Source organism: Aphelocoma coerulescens (genome assembly GCF_041296385.1).
Source record: "Aphelocoma coerulescens isolate FSJ_1873_10779 chromosome W unlocalized genomic scaffold, UR_Acoe_1.0 ChrW_unloc_scaf_1, whole genome shotgun sequence".
Classification (NCBI taxonomy): Eukaryota; Metazoa; Chordata; class Aves; order Passeriformes; family Corvidae; genus Aphelocoma; species Aphelocoma coerulescens.
In genome coordinates this window covers 3,119,300-3,131,673 of record NW_027184080.1, presented here as the reverse complement: position 1 = coordinate 3,131,673, position 12,374 = coordinate 3,119,300, and the positions used below count along the sequence as shown (strand labels likewise).

Genomic DNA, 12,374 nt, shown 5'->3' with positions numbered 1-12,374 from the left:
AGGAATGACTCTGATTTGCCTTGAACTATTTCAGTATATCGCTTTCTGGGCGCAGACAACTCTATGGTTTTCAACAGGGCAGCCATGCCGACCTGTTGAGCTTGCTGCAGGATGCTAGAGGGCAAGTTACCCTGTAGACTGGGATCAGAGAAGGGACCAGTCCCCATCAAAGCATCCACTCCTGCTGTCTGTCTAGGATCAGCAGCAGGGAGCTGCAAATTTGCTAATGCAGTCTTGCCGGCCAGCTTTCTCCAGGTTTTCTCAAAAACTGTAAATTGTACAGGTTGAAATAGAATTTGACCTAAGTGTCTGATATCAAATGGAGAAAGCAAATCTGTATTTATCACCCTTATTATCTGCATAACCTCAGCAGAACCTAGCCCATATTGTGCCACCTTGGATTGGAGGTCCTGGGCAACTTTCCAGGCAATTACCTCATGCTTGTCATGCTCCCCTGAATCTGGGAGAGCCTTATACACTGGGAAAGCTTGGATCTCCCCTTTAGGGGAAGCACTACCATCCTGAACTTCTGGCACAGACTGCGGATGGAGTGTAACAGCTCTCCGGTTACCCCCAGAATCCTCAGATCTATATGGCATTCCAAGGATTTCTAATGACCTCCAGTCACCCTCCTCCAATGCTCGCATCTTAAGGGACTCTAAGAAGCGATTGTAATGGGTCGGACGCACTGTTACTGTGCAGTCCTGAAAGGTCCAGGGGAGAGACTGGCTCAGCCTTTTTCTTCACTGCGCGGCTACAGCCGCCTGACGACCTGGGGCCAGCACCTCATCTGCCTCACTGCCTGACGAGGAATCATCAGGCAAAGGCAACTTTGGGGTGCTGGGAGTGAACAGAAATGTACGTGGAGGGGCACTTTGGCTAAGTTCGCTAGAGGCAGAACAGACAGGACAGACTGCAGCTGGCTGCGCAGCAGTTTTTGCACCAGTTTCTATACGGGAGGCCGTCTCGGCCAGCCCCGACCGAACTGGTACTGGAACCGCTGTCGCCGTCCCTGGGGCTACAGCCGCTCTCGGCGCCTCCGCCTCTGGCACAGCAGCTGCGTTCGGCGCGGTCGCAGCTGCCGCTGCTGTTTCGCGCACCCCAGCCGCGCCCGGCGCTGCCGCCGCCGGCCCGTTCTCGGGGGTCGCTCTGGGTGCCGCTGCCCCTGCCCGCTGCTCCGCAGCCGCCGTCTCTGGCCGCGGCTCCGCAGCCGCCGCCGCTGCCGGGTTCGCCGCCGGCCGCGCCGTTTCTCGACTCGGAGCCGCATCTCCCGCGGATGGCGGGCAGGGCGCGGGCGGCGCGGGCGGCGCTGGTTCGGGCATTCGCCGATCTAGCAGGGTGAGGAGTTCCTCCATCCTTCGGGATAAGTTTGGCAGCTCTATCAGCAAAGGCAAATGCTGCACTAAAAGGTCGATGGCTCGGTTCTGCGACTGCGCAGAACAGTCCAGCGCCAGGGAGGGCAGCGGACCACACCCAGGGAGTCCCGGGGCAGGCACGCCCGGCGCTACGCCGGCTAAGAAGTTAGATCCAGGTCCATACGGAACCGAGCCAGGAGCCTCTCTGGGCATCCAAGTGGCCAAACCGCTGATTTGCGACACTGGATAAGCCGTGGCCGCTGCCCAGCCGAACGGCAAGGCAGGCTGTGCGCCCTCCTGCTGCCCCGACCCCCCCGCCTCTGGCGGCGCAGGGTCCCTGGGGGCTGTGGAGTCCTGCGATTGTGCAGGGTGAGCCGGCGCAGGCTCTGCCTGTGGAGCCGGGGGGGATTTTCTGAATCCATTATCATTTTCCCCGGAAACCCAGTCAACGGGGCCCCCCTCGGACATTCCTCCGTCACTCATCACCGAGATAGGCGAGCCAGCCCTGCTATCACAGTCAAGGTCTGTCAGCAGGAAAAATAATGAACGCCAGGTTTTGTATAATTCTTACACTGCTGGCTCCCCAGACGGGAGCTCCTGTCGGACAGCGCATCCGAGTTCCTGCCATAAGGCAAAGTGCAGGGCAGTATCTCTGTCCATGGAAATCCCTTTTAAAGTAGCCCAGTCTAATAATTCCCGAACTGAGTTTTCAGGAATGGAGGTGCGCAATATGCTAAACACACCTCTCCAGACCAGCATCGCAGCTTCGGTTTGTGAGCCGCTGTTTGCCATTTCTCAGTTCTGTCGGACCTCCCGGTCCCGGGGGCAAAGGGGAACAGCGTACCTCTAGAGGGATTCGGCTTGGCTCGCAGCAGCAGGACACGTCAGAGAGTGCAGATCACGTCGGGCAGCACCAAATATTACCGCAGGCCTGGTTCCTACGGTATAGCACCGTGTCCCGCAGCCATAGGGAGGAGGAGGAGGAGAAGATCCAGCAGGCAGGAGTTGTGCAGCAAGATTGATTTATTTAATTATTTTTCAAACTCTTTTATAGACTTTTTTCTTCATAGCCTAATTGGACAAAGGGCCAGCCACCCCTTGGGGGTGATTGGCTAAAATCCTAAAACATCCATTGTCAAAATATTTTTCTACTATACCATAAACAAGACTTTTCAAGGTTGCAGGTGGCTTGGTTGTTTACATTCCCTGCTACCTCTTTTGTGAGAGAGAAAAGTCTCTCACGGACTTAGAAAATAACAAGAAAATCCTCGCTAGCAGCATTTTTGTAACTACACCCCTGTTATACCTTTTTACAACTTCTGTATTCCTAGTGCTTTTTCCCTACATTCTTGGCCTTGCTTGTTAAGCTAAGAGACTAAACATTTTAGAAGCTTCGTAGCAAACTTCGTAGCTAGGGATCAGTGTGCCCCAGACCCCAAGGTCCTCTCCAGAACACATTCTGTAAACCAAGATAGAACCATCCAGGGGAAGGTTCCTTGGGGAGGGGGGCTCACTTGAGCCTCTCATTGGGCAATCTTTGATAGATATGCTAATTAGTAAAACCTATAATGTTATACCCAATGTTGGGGAGGGGGGCAGACAAAGAGAGAGACATAGATAGACTCGGCAGGGTGCATCTTGATGCATATGACCTGGACGTGTACACCTAAGGATCCTTAAAAAAAATACCGAGGTAAAATCCCTTTTCCCCTTCTAACCGTGTGTGACTCTTGATTTTAAGACCAGGATAAGGCATCATGAGAATCATCGAAAAGCCATGATAACAGCCCTTAATTCAACTGAGCAGAGCCTGACTCGGATTGGTGTGTTAGTCAACCACCGCAAAGGCAGTGTAGGATACTGTGCACCCTTGTGCACAGTGACCCCTGCTAAAAATTTGTCCCAATCCGTACGCCCCAAGCTGCCAACACGTCCTGTCCCCAAAGGTTAAGGGAAGTGGTAGCAACATAAGGCCTAATTGTAGCTGGGTGCCCCTCTGAGTCCTTCACCACCACAGGCCATTCGCTTAGATAGCTCTGTGTGGTTCCTCCTAATCCTGCGATGGCCGATCCCACCGGGGCTAAAGGCCATGAGGGAGGCCACGCAGAGAAGGAGATGATAGTTACATCAGCACCTGTATCAATCAAACCTCAAAGCTGAGTCTGGGGCAGATGGGCATTCGGCACGATCAGGGTACATGTCATCTGTGGCCTTTGGTCAGAGATGTCTGCAGTCCAGAAGGCCTGCGGAAGTCCCGTAGATCCACTGCCGTTATCTTCGTGAGTTTGTTGTTCTATCCTGGGGACACAAGACTTAAAAGGCACTAATTTAGCAAGGCAGGTCTTTTCAGGAATAGTTACAAGGGATTTTTGCATGGAGACCATAGCGCAAATCTGACCTTTAAAGTCAGCGTCATTAACTCCTGAGTGCACTAAGGTTCCTTTTTGGGCAATGCCAGGTTTTCCCACCAGCATCGCACTGGATCCCTGGGCTAAGGGTCCCTATGCATCCAAATGAACCTTATAAGTACCACCAGAGTCTAAGACGACTGTGGCTGCGGTGTGGACGTCAAACCCGTCTGATCCCTGGGTGCTGTCTCTAGGGTGGCTGGGTTGGCCTGTGCCTGTACCTGTGCCTCTGTCTGGGGAAGTGACTGCATCAGAGAGCAATTCCCCCTCCTTGCACCCCGGCGGAAGTTTCCCGACAAAGGCCGACCATCGGCATGAGTCTGGGATCTACAATAGTCCGAGCAATGCCCTGGCCTGCCAGACCTCTTGCACTGGGGGATCGGTGTGGTCTCTTTTTGGCTTGGCTTAGGCCGCTTCCGTTTCTTCACCTATTTGGGTTGCTTTGGTTCACGAACAGAAGATGCGTGAACAGGCTGCAGGAACGCAGCCAAAGCAGACCTTTTCTGGTTCCCAGATCCCACCTTAGCGCGGGCTTCGACCATGTCTGTTACCTCAGGATCCTCTGGTAAGGCATCTATGATTTTTCTGCACTCCTCATTTGCGTTATCTCTCACTAACTGCCTTAACAACAACTGTCTTAACCCGTCATCTTCAACCATCTTCTCGAGAGAAGCAGCGACTTTCTCTACAAAAGAGAGGAATGACTCTGATTTCCCTTTAACTATTTCAGTATATCGCTTTCTGGGCGCAGACAACTCTATGGTTTTCAACAGGGCAGCCATGCCGACCTGCTGAGCTTGCTGCTAGACGCTAAAGTACCCTGTAGACCTGGATCAGAGAAGGGACCAGCCCTCATCAAAGCATCCATTCCCGCTGTCTGTCTAGGATTGGCAGCAGGGAGCTGCATATTCCCTAATGCAGCCTTGTCGGCCAGCTTTCTCCAGGTTTTCTCAAAAACTGTAAATTGTACAGGTTGAAATAGAATTTGACCTAAGTGTCTGATATCAAATGGAGAAAGCAAATCTGTATTTATCACCCTTATTATCTGCATACCCTCAGCAGAACCTAGCCCATATTGTGCCACATTGGATTTCAGGTCCTGTGCAACCTTCCAAGCAATTACCTCATGCTTATCACGCTCGCCTGAATTTCGGAGAGCCTTATACACTGGGAAAGCTTGGATCTCCCCTTTTGGGGAGTCACTACCATCCTGAACTTCTGGCACAGCCTGTGGATGGAGTGTAACAGCTCCCTGGTTACCTCCAGAATCCTCAGATCTATTTGGCATTCCAAGTGTTTCCAATAACCTCCACTCACCCTCCTCCAATGCTCGCATCTTAACTGACTCTAAGAAGCGATTGTAGTGGATCGGGAGCACTGTTACCATGCAGTCCTGAAAGGTCCAGGGGCGAGACCAGCGCAGCCTTTTCCTTCGCCGCCCAGCTACAGCTGCCTGACGACCTGGGGCCAGAACCTCATCTGCCTCGCTGCCTGACGATGAGTCATCAGGCAAAGGCAACTCTGAGACGCTGGGAGTGAAGAGATGGACAGAGAGGGGCACTTTGGCTAAGTTCACTAGAGCCAGAACAGACAGCACAGACTACAGCTGGCTGCGCTGCAGTTTGAACAGCAGCTTCTTTACGGGATGCCGTCTCAGCCAGTCCCGACCGAACCGGTACTGGTGCTGTTGCCGCCATCTCTGGGACTACAGCCCTGCCTGGCGCTGCGCTTGTCTCTTGTTCCGCGGCAGCGTTCGGCGCCGTCGCTGGCCCTTGTGCTGCAGCCGCGCCTGACGCCGGGCTCCTCACTTGCTCCCCGGCCACGTTTGGTGCCCCTGCCCCCGGCCGCCGCTCTGCAGCTGCTGCCCCTTCCGGGTTTTCCCGCGGCAGCGCTACTTCCGGGTTTGCCTCTGGCCACGCCGCTCTTTGGTTTGGAGTCGCGGCTCCCGCGGGCGGCGCGGGCGGTGCTGGTGGCGCAGGCCTGGTGGACCCCGCACGGCAGGGTGCCTCTGTTATCTCCATCAGGGGTTTTTGCAAGCTGAGCAGTTCCTCCAGCTGCCGGGATATGTTCGGTAACTATCAGCAAAGGCAGATGCTGTGTTAAAAGGTCGATGGCTCGGTTCTGCAGCGGTGCAGAACAGTCCAGCGCCAAAGGAGGGCAGCGGACCACACCCAAGCAGTCTCGGTGCAGTCACGCCCGGCGGTACGCTGGCTAAGAAGTTAGATCCAGGCAATTTTGGCTCTGTTGGTGCATATGCAAACGGGCTAGGAGCCGCTCTGGGGGTCCAATTCACTAAGCCGCTAATTCCCGGCCCTGCATAAGCCGTGGCTGCCGCCGAGCTGAGCGGCAAGGCATACTGCGCCCCCTCCCGCTGCCCCGACACCCGCGCCTCTGCCGGCGCGGGGTCCCTGGCGGCCGCGGAGTCCTGCTGATGCCATGAAGATTTTTGCCTTTTCTTTTATACCCCTGTTATACCTTTTTACAACTTCTGTATTCCCAGTGCTTTTTGCCTACATTCTTGGCCTTGCTTGTTAAGTTAAGAGACTAAACATTTTAGAAGCTTCGTAGCTAGGGATCAGTGTGCCCCAGACCCGAAGGTCCTCTCCAGAACACATTCTGTAAACCAAGATAGAACCATCCAGGGGAAGGTTCCTTGGGGAGGGGGGCTCACTTGAGCCTCTCATTGGGCAATCTTTGATAGATATGCTAATTAGTAAAACCTATAATGTTATACCCAATGTTGGGGAGGGGGGCAGACAAAGAGAGAGACATAGATAGACTCAGCAGGGTGCATCTTGATGCATATGACCTGGACGTGTACACCTAAGGATCCTTAAAAAAAATACCAAGGTAAAATCCCTTTTCCCCTTCTAACTGTGTATGACTCTTGATTTTAACACCAGGAAAAGGCATTAGTTGCTGGCGACCATGAAGGGACCCTAAAGATCTTGAAAATCACAGTCCTGGGTTGGAACACATCTTGCTTTGCCCCTCTCTTTGCCGGCAAATTACAGAGGGGCCGGAGCAACAATCTAAGTCTGTGACCAGGACTTTAGGACCCAGCACGGAAAGGCAGAAGCACGGAAAGAGGTGAGTGAAAAGGAGATCAGTACTACTGAGACGGTGCTACCACTAGGGAAGGAGATCTCCGAGGGGGTTGGAAAGGTTGGGGGCATAAAAGCCCACAAATGGGGAAAGCTTAAACTTTTCACCTGCGAACTGTGGAAAGGAGGGGACGCCCTCCGTGGAGTCCACAGGAGCCCAGAGGCTGCACCCTAGGCAGCCGCAGGAGTGGCTCAGAGGTTGGTTGGTTGGGACATCGGGAAGTTGTGGGTTCGAATTCTTTTGAGACTAGATTTTCGCGCGTGCGCATTTACTGCTTGCTAAAACTAGTTGCTTTTTAGTGTTTTAAAGTGCTGTTTTGAAGTGTTTGTGTAGTAACCTAGATAAACTGCCTGGGAAATCGGAATTCCAAGGCCAGATTGCAGGCTGAATTCCGGAGTTAAGAGCTTTCCTCTGGCAGAGTTTTCCTGTCTGTGAGCAAACATGGGCGGTGTGAATGAAAAAATCCCTCCTAACAGCCCATTAGAGCTGATAATAAAACACTGGAAATGGCTGACAGGGCGAAAAACTACTTTGGACACCCGAGAATTGATCAGACTGTCCACACGGGTTTGGCCGACTTTAAGTCAAGGAAATTGGCCTCGCTATGGGAGTTTGGAAAATAACATCATTAATGACCTGATGGTAGAATTGAGATCATTACGTAGGTTTGATGAACTAAGATATGCAGAACTTTTTACTATGTATTTGAACAGGGAAGAAGCATATGTGGTAGACAAAAGTAATATAGAAATGACTTTAAAGAGGAGAAAGGGAAAGAAAAAGTCGCAGCAAGCTGACTCGTATACTAATACGGACAGAGAAATCGATATGACAGATACAGATATGGTAGCACCAGCTTTGCGCACCGGGGAGGGTCTCCCCCCCCCCGGTTCAACTGCCGGGGCAGCCCGCACGGGGGGGGGTGGGGGAGCGGTGTCTCCCCCACTGCCGCCGCCGCCGCTGTCCAAGCGGGGGCAGGGGAGGGGGCAGGCGGCCGGCTCCAAGTCCCCAGACTCATCAGGGGCGGAGGGCGAGTGCAGAGGTAGGAGAGATGCGGATTGGCAGCCGCCCCCTGACCGCCCCAGAGGCAGAGAAGAAGAAAGTATGCCACCCCCCCCGACTTTTCCAGAGGCGGAGAAAGTGCAGACTGGCCACTGCCCCCTGACCGCCCCAGAGGCAGAGAAGAGGCAGGTATGCCACCGCCCCCTGACTTTTTCAGAGGCAGGGAAGGGGTGGATTGGCCGCCGCCCGCTGACCTTTCCAGAGGCAGAGACGGGGAAGGGGGAGGGGAAGGGGCAGGCTGGCCGCCTTTCCCCGAGTACCCTGAACACAGAAGTGAAGGTAGAAATGGACACGGGCAATTGTGGCGGCATTCCCCAATACAGAGAACCGCAAGTTTCCGAGCCAGAGACAGGAGGAGCCGCTCGCTCTCCCCACCCTGCGGCACAGGCAGTGTTAAAGCTGAGGGCAGATGGGATGGCCCCGACCCAGGCGGCTCTTGCAGAGCTAGGGACGGGAGAACCTGCTTACAGCCCCTGCCTCCCTACCCCTCCACTGCCACAAAGAGCGAGACAGTTCCTGATTGTGAGGAATGAGACAACTCTTAGTAAAAATTAAAATAATTTATTAAAAACGGAAAAATTGAAAAATTACAAAAATTAGCAAAATATAAAAATTTGGGATCCTAGTGGCTCAGGAGGTATGCCCCAGGAGCGCAGGGATTGGAGATCTTCAGGCTTAGACAGCACTGGACCTCTGGTGGAAGAACTTGCAGTGCTGGGCTGACTTTTAGCTAATCCAAAAGTCAAAGGTAAAAATTATTAAAGGCTCCTTAAAAGGAGTAAGGCTTAAGTACCCAGCACTGGTATCCACTACAGCTGATCTGCACTGGTCTCTGCGTGGCTCTGACGCCTGCCTCGTTGTTTTATAGTGCCTTTGCTCCGCCCCAGTCCGCCCACAGCCCGCCCACAGCCCGCCTACAGCACACCCCTTTGGTCTAAAGTGATTGGTGCTTTCCTTTTGACAGATCATCTCTGTCTACCAATAGCTCGTCGTTGTCAGGGGGGTAGTAACTGCTGAAGTAAGGGTGGTAACATGCCTTCATTAAGATTCAGGTTGCCATGGAGCTTACTTGCAGAATAACGGCTATGGGGCTAAAAATAGCAATTGGCTGTTAGGACTGGGGTTTTGGAGTTAGTCCCGAGACTAAAGTGCAAAGCAAAACCGTCAAAAAAACCCATTAAAATACATCCAATACCTCCCAAAACATCCACAAAAACAGACAATGAACATAGGAGAAACAAGTCTTACAGTGTACAAGTGGTTTGAAGTTTGAAAAAGGGATTTTTAACTAGGAAACTTTTAACTGGGAATTTTAACTGGGACTAGTGCAAATACACTGTTTTGAACAAGTGAAAACACTAATAATGAAGCTTGATAGTGAAAACCCTAATAATAAAGCTTGAATTTTGTACCTGGGTTGATGGGTTAACTTTATCATTCAATTAAAAGAGCTGTTTAACTCAAAATTAACTAATTAAGGCACTTAACATGCAAAGACCAAGCTAATTAGGGATTTCATGTATGACACTGATCAACATTTGCCTGGAACAAGTTTTAAAACCAATGAACCAATTTCAATTAAAAGCGAATGGGATGATTTTTGTAATAAATAAGGGTATTTTGTTCATTGAAAAGAGCTGACACAGGCCACAACATACATAACAGGAAGTATCTTAACAAATCCATATGTAAAGGTTGTAAGTGCTGTAAGTGTACCATTGTTTAACTGCCCCTAAGCTCCAGGAAGAAAAGCAGGGGATACTAAATGACCAAATATGGAAAGGGTCACCCAGAGGGCACTTGAAGAAGACTACTTGCCTTCATCCATCGACCACCAGAAGGCAGAAAACGACCCCCTAGCAACAAGCTCACACATGCGCAGAGTACTTCTTTAAGGACACGTTAACAGGAAATGGTCCTGCATAAAAGAAGGGCTGAAACTTGCAACCGCGCGGCAGTGGCGGAGCGGAGACTCCCCTGTCGCCCAGCGCTGATTTTGCTTATGCCTTGCTTGCTGTAATTAATAAATTCTCTAATTTGATTAAACCTCTTTGTGTGCCTCCGTCAATCACAATTTGGTGCTGTGACTCGGATGGGAATGGCACAGTGAGACAGAGGTATCGGGGAGGCGCCCCACCTCTGGTGGCCTTGGTATCCTCAGTCTTTACCTCGCTCCCACCGACGAACCTAAATTTAAGGCATTAAGCAAAGGGAACCGGTCGACCCCATAAACTTTGTGCACAGAGGTCCGGACGAAGACGCTGGAAGCGTGAGTATTTGCGGAAAAGGGATCCATTGGGTCGGGGTCGGGTATCCTGGAGTGTGGTGAGTGTGGTGTGTGAGAGGGGGGCCGGCAGCAGGACTCCCCAAGCGAATGTGGACCCTCAGTAGTGCGGCTCCCATTGCCCGCGAGGGCATGGGCCACGAACCAGGGGAAGCGAGTGATTCCACACACAGAACGCCTGAAGGCACTCCAGAGGATGGGACAGGGGAAAAGCAAGCCCTCTAGTTCCATGAGGTTTTCCCCAGTACCTGAGAATAGTCCGTTAGGGCTTTTATTGAATAATTGGAGGCATTATTCGAGTACACAGAATAAAGATAAGGCCAAGATGATTTATTATTGCATAGAGGTCTGGGGAGGAAAGCAGATATCACAAAACATATTTTGGCCTATATTTGGGTCCTACGAGAACTGGGTGAGACAGGATTTGAATTTATGGGTAAATTCCAAAACCCCTTTTTAGTCGAGAAGAGAGTGATTATGCAAAAATATGGATAGAGACCCCCGGGGTACTCCTGTTTACTCTAAAGGAAAAATCTGAAGACTCGGGGGTAAGAAGAAAAGATAAAAAGAAAGAGGAAGTTCCGTTGATTCCACCCCCCTATATACCTCCGCAGGCCCAGCAGGCAGCCCCACTCCCACTCCCTGAGCAGGCCCTAGAGGAAGAAGAAGGGAATCCTGAACCCGAACGGGAGGGACCAATGACAAGGGGCAGAGCTAGACGTCATAACCTCTATCCATTAAGAGAAATGCCTATGGGGGGACCCCAACCCGGAATTGGCTTTATTTCAGTCCCCCTTAGCTCTGGAGATGTACGGGACTTTAAGAAGGAAATGGGGAACCTATTAGAAGACCCCCTGGGAGTTGCAGAGAAGCTCGATCAATTTTTAGGCCCTAATATATACACCTGGGATGAGTTGCAGTCAATTCTAAATATTCTTTTTACTGCAGAAGAAAAGAACATGATTAGGCGAGCGGGAATGCGAATTTGGGATGCCCAACATGCCCAGGGCCCACAGGCAGATATCAAATGGCCTTTACAAAACCCTAATTGGGATCATCAGGATCCAGCACACAGAACTCATATGCAGAACTTAAGGACAATAGTTATACAAGGGGTCCGAGAGGCAGTACCAAGAGGACAAAACATTAACAAGGCCTTTAATGAGAGGCAGAGAAAGGAGGAAACTCCAACAGATTGGCTAGAAAGGGTAAGAAAGAATCTACAGCTGTATTCAGGCCTGGACCCAGATACACAGTTGGGTCAGGCACTTCTGAAAACTCAATTTGTAGCCAAATCATGGGATGACATCAGGAAGAAGCTAGAAAAACTAGAAAATTGGCAGGAGAGAGGATTAGATGAATTGTTGAGGGAAGCGCAGAAAGTATATGTCAGGAGGGATGAAAAGAATCACAAGAGACAAGTCAGAATGATGGTGGCAGCAGTAAGGGAAAGCAGAGAACAAGACTCTCCCCGCCGAATGGGGAAAATGCCCAGAAAGGCCCCTAGGAACACAGAGGGAAATCAGAGAGTGGAAAGGAGGGAAGCAGTCGTATGTTTTTATTGTGGGGAGAAGGGACATATCAGAAGGGACTGTAGAAAGAGGATAAGAGATTAAAAGATGTTTAAAGAAGATTAGAGGGGTCAGGGGCTCTACTTACTGGGGACCAAGAAACATCCAGAGCCCTTGATAAAAATAAAAGTCGGTCCCCAGCGCCAGGAATTCAAATTCCTGGTAGATACGGGAGCAGAAAGATCAACTATCCAAGTTTTACCATCTGGATGTAAAGTCTCCCAAGACACCGCCCTTGTAGTGGGTGCCAAGGGTGAACCTTTTGAGGTTCCTGTTATTAAAGATGTCCTAATAGAAACCGAATCAAAAATAGGAATAGGAAGCCTTTTGTTGGCACCAGAAACAGAGTATAATCTCATGGGTAGAGATCTCATAGTAGAATTGGGAATAAACCTAGAGGTAATTAATAAAGAATTGAGAATCAAACTATGCCCCCTTAGAGTAGAAGATGAAAAGAAGATTAACCCTGAGGTATGGTACACGCCTGACAGTGTGGGCCAACTGAACATTCTGCCCTTCTCCGTAACCATAAAAGATCCAGAAATTATCCAGTAAGAAAGGGATGGCCTACATGCCTACAGGCAGTGGT

The 12,374-nt window shown here is 51.0% G+C and overlaps 1 protein-coding gene across 1 annotated transcript in view; it reads right to left on the bottom strand.

Moving 5' to 3' along the window:
* The window catches only part of LOC138102742 (uncharacterized), a 679,200-nt gene that overhangs the window by 294,681 nt on the left and 372,145 nt on the right, over window positions 1-12,374 (bottom strand). The gene's annotated exons all lie outside the window — the stretch shown is intronic.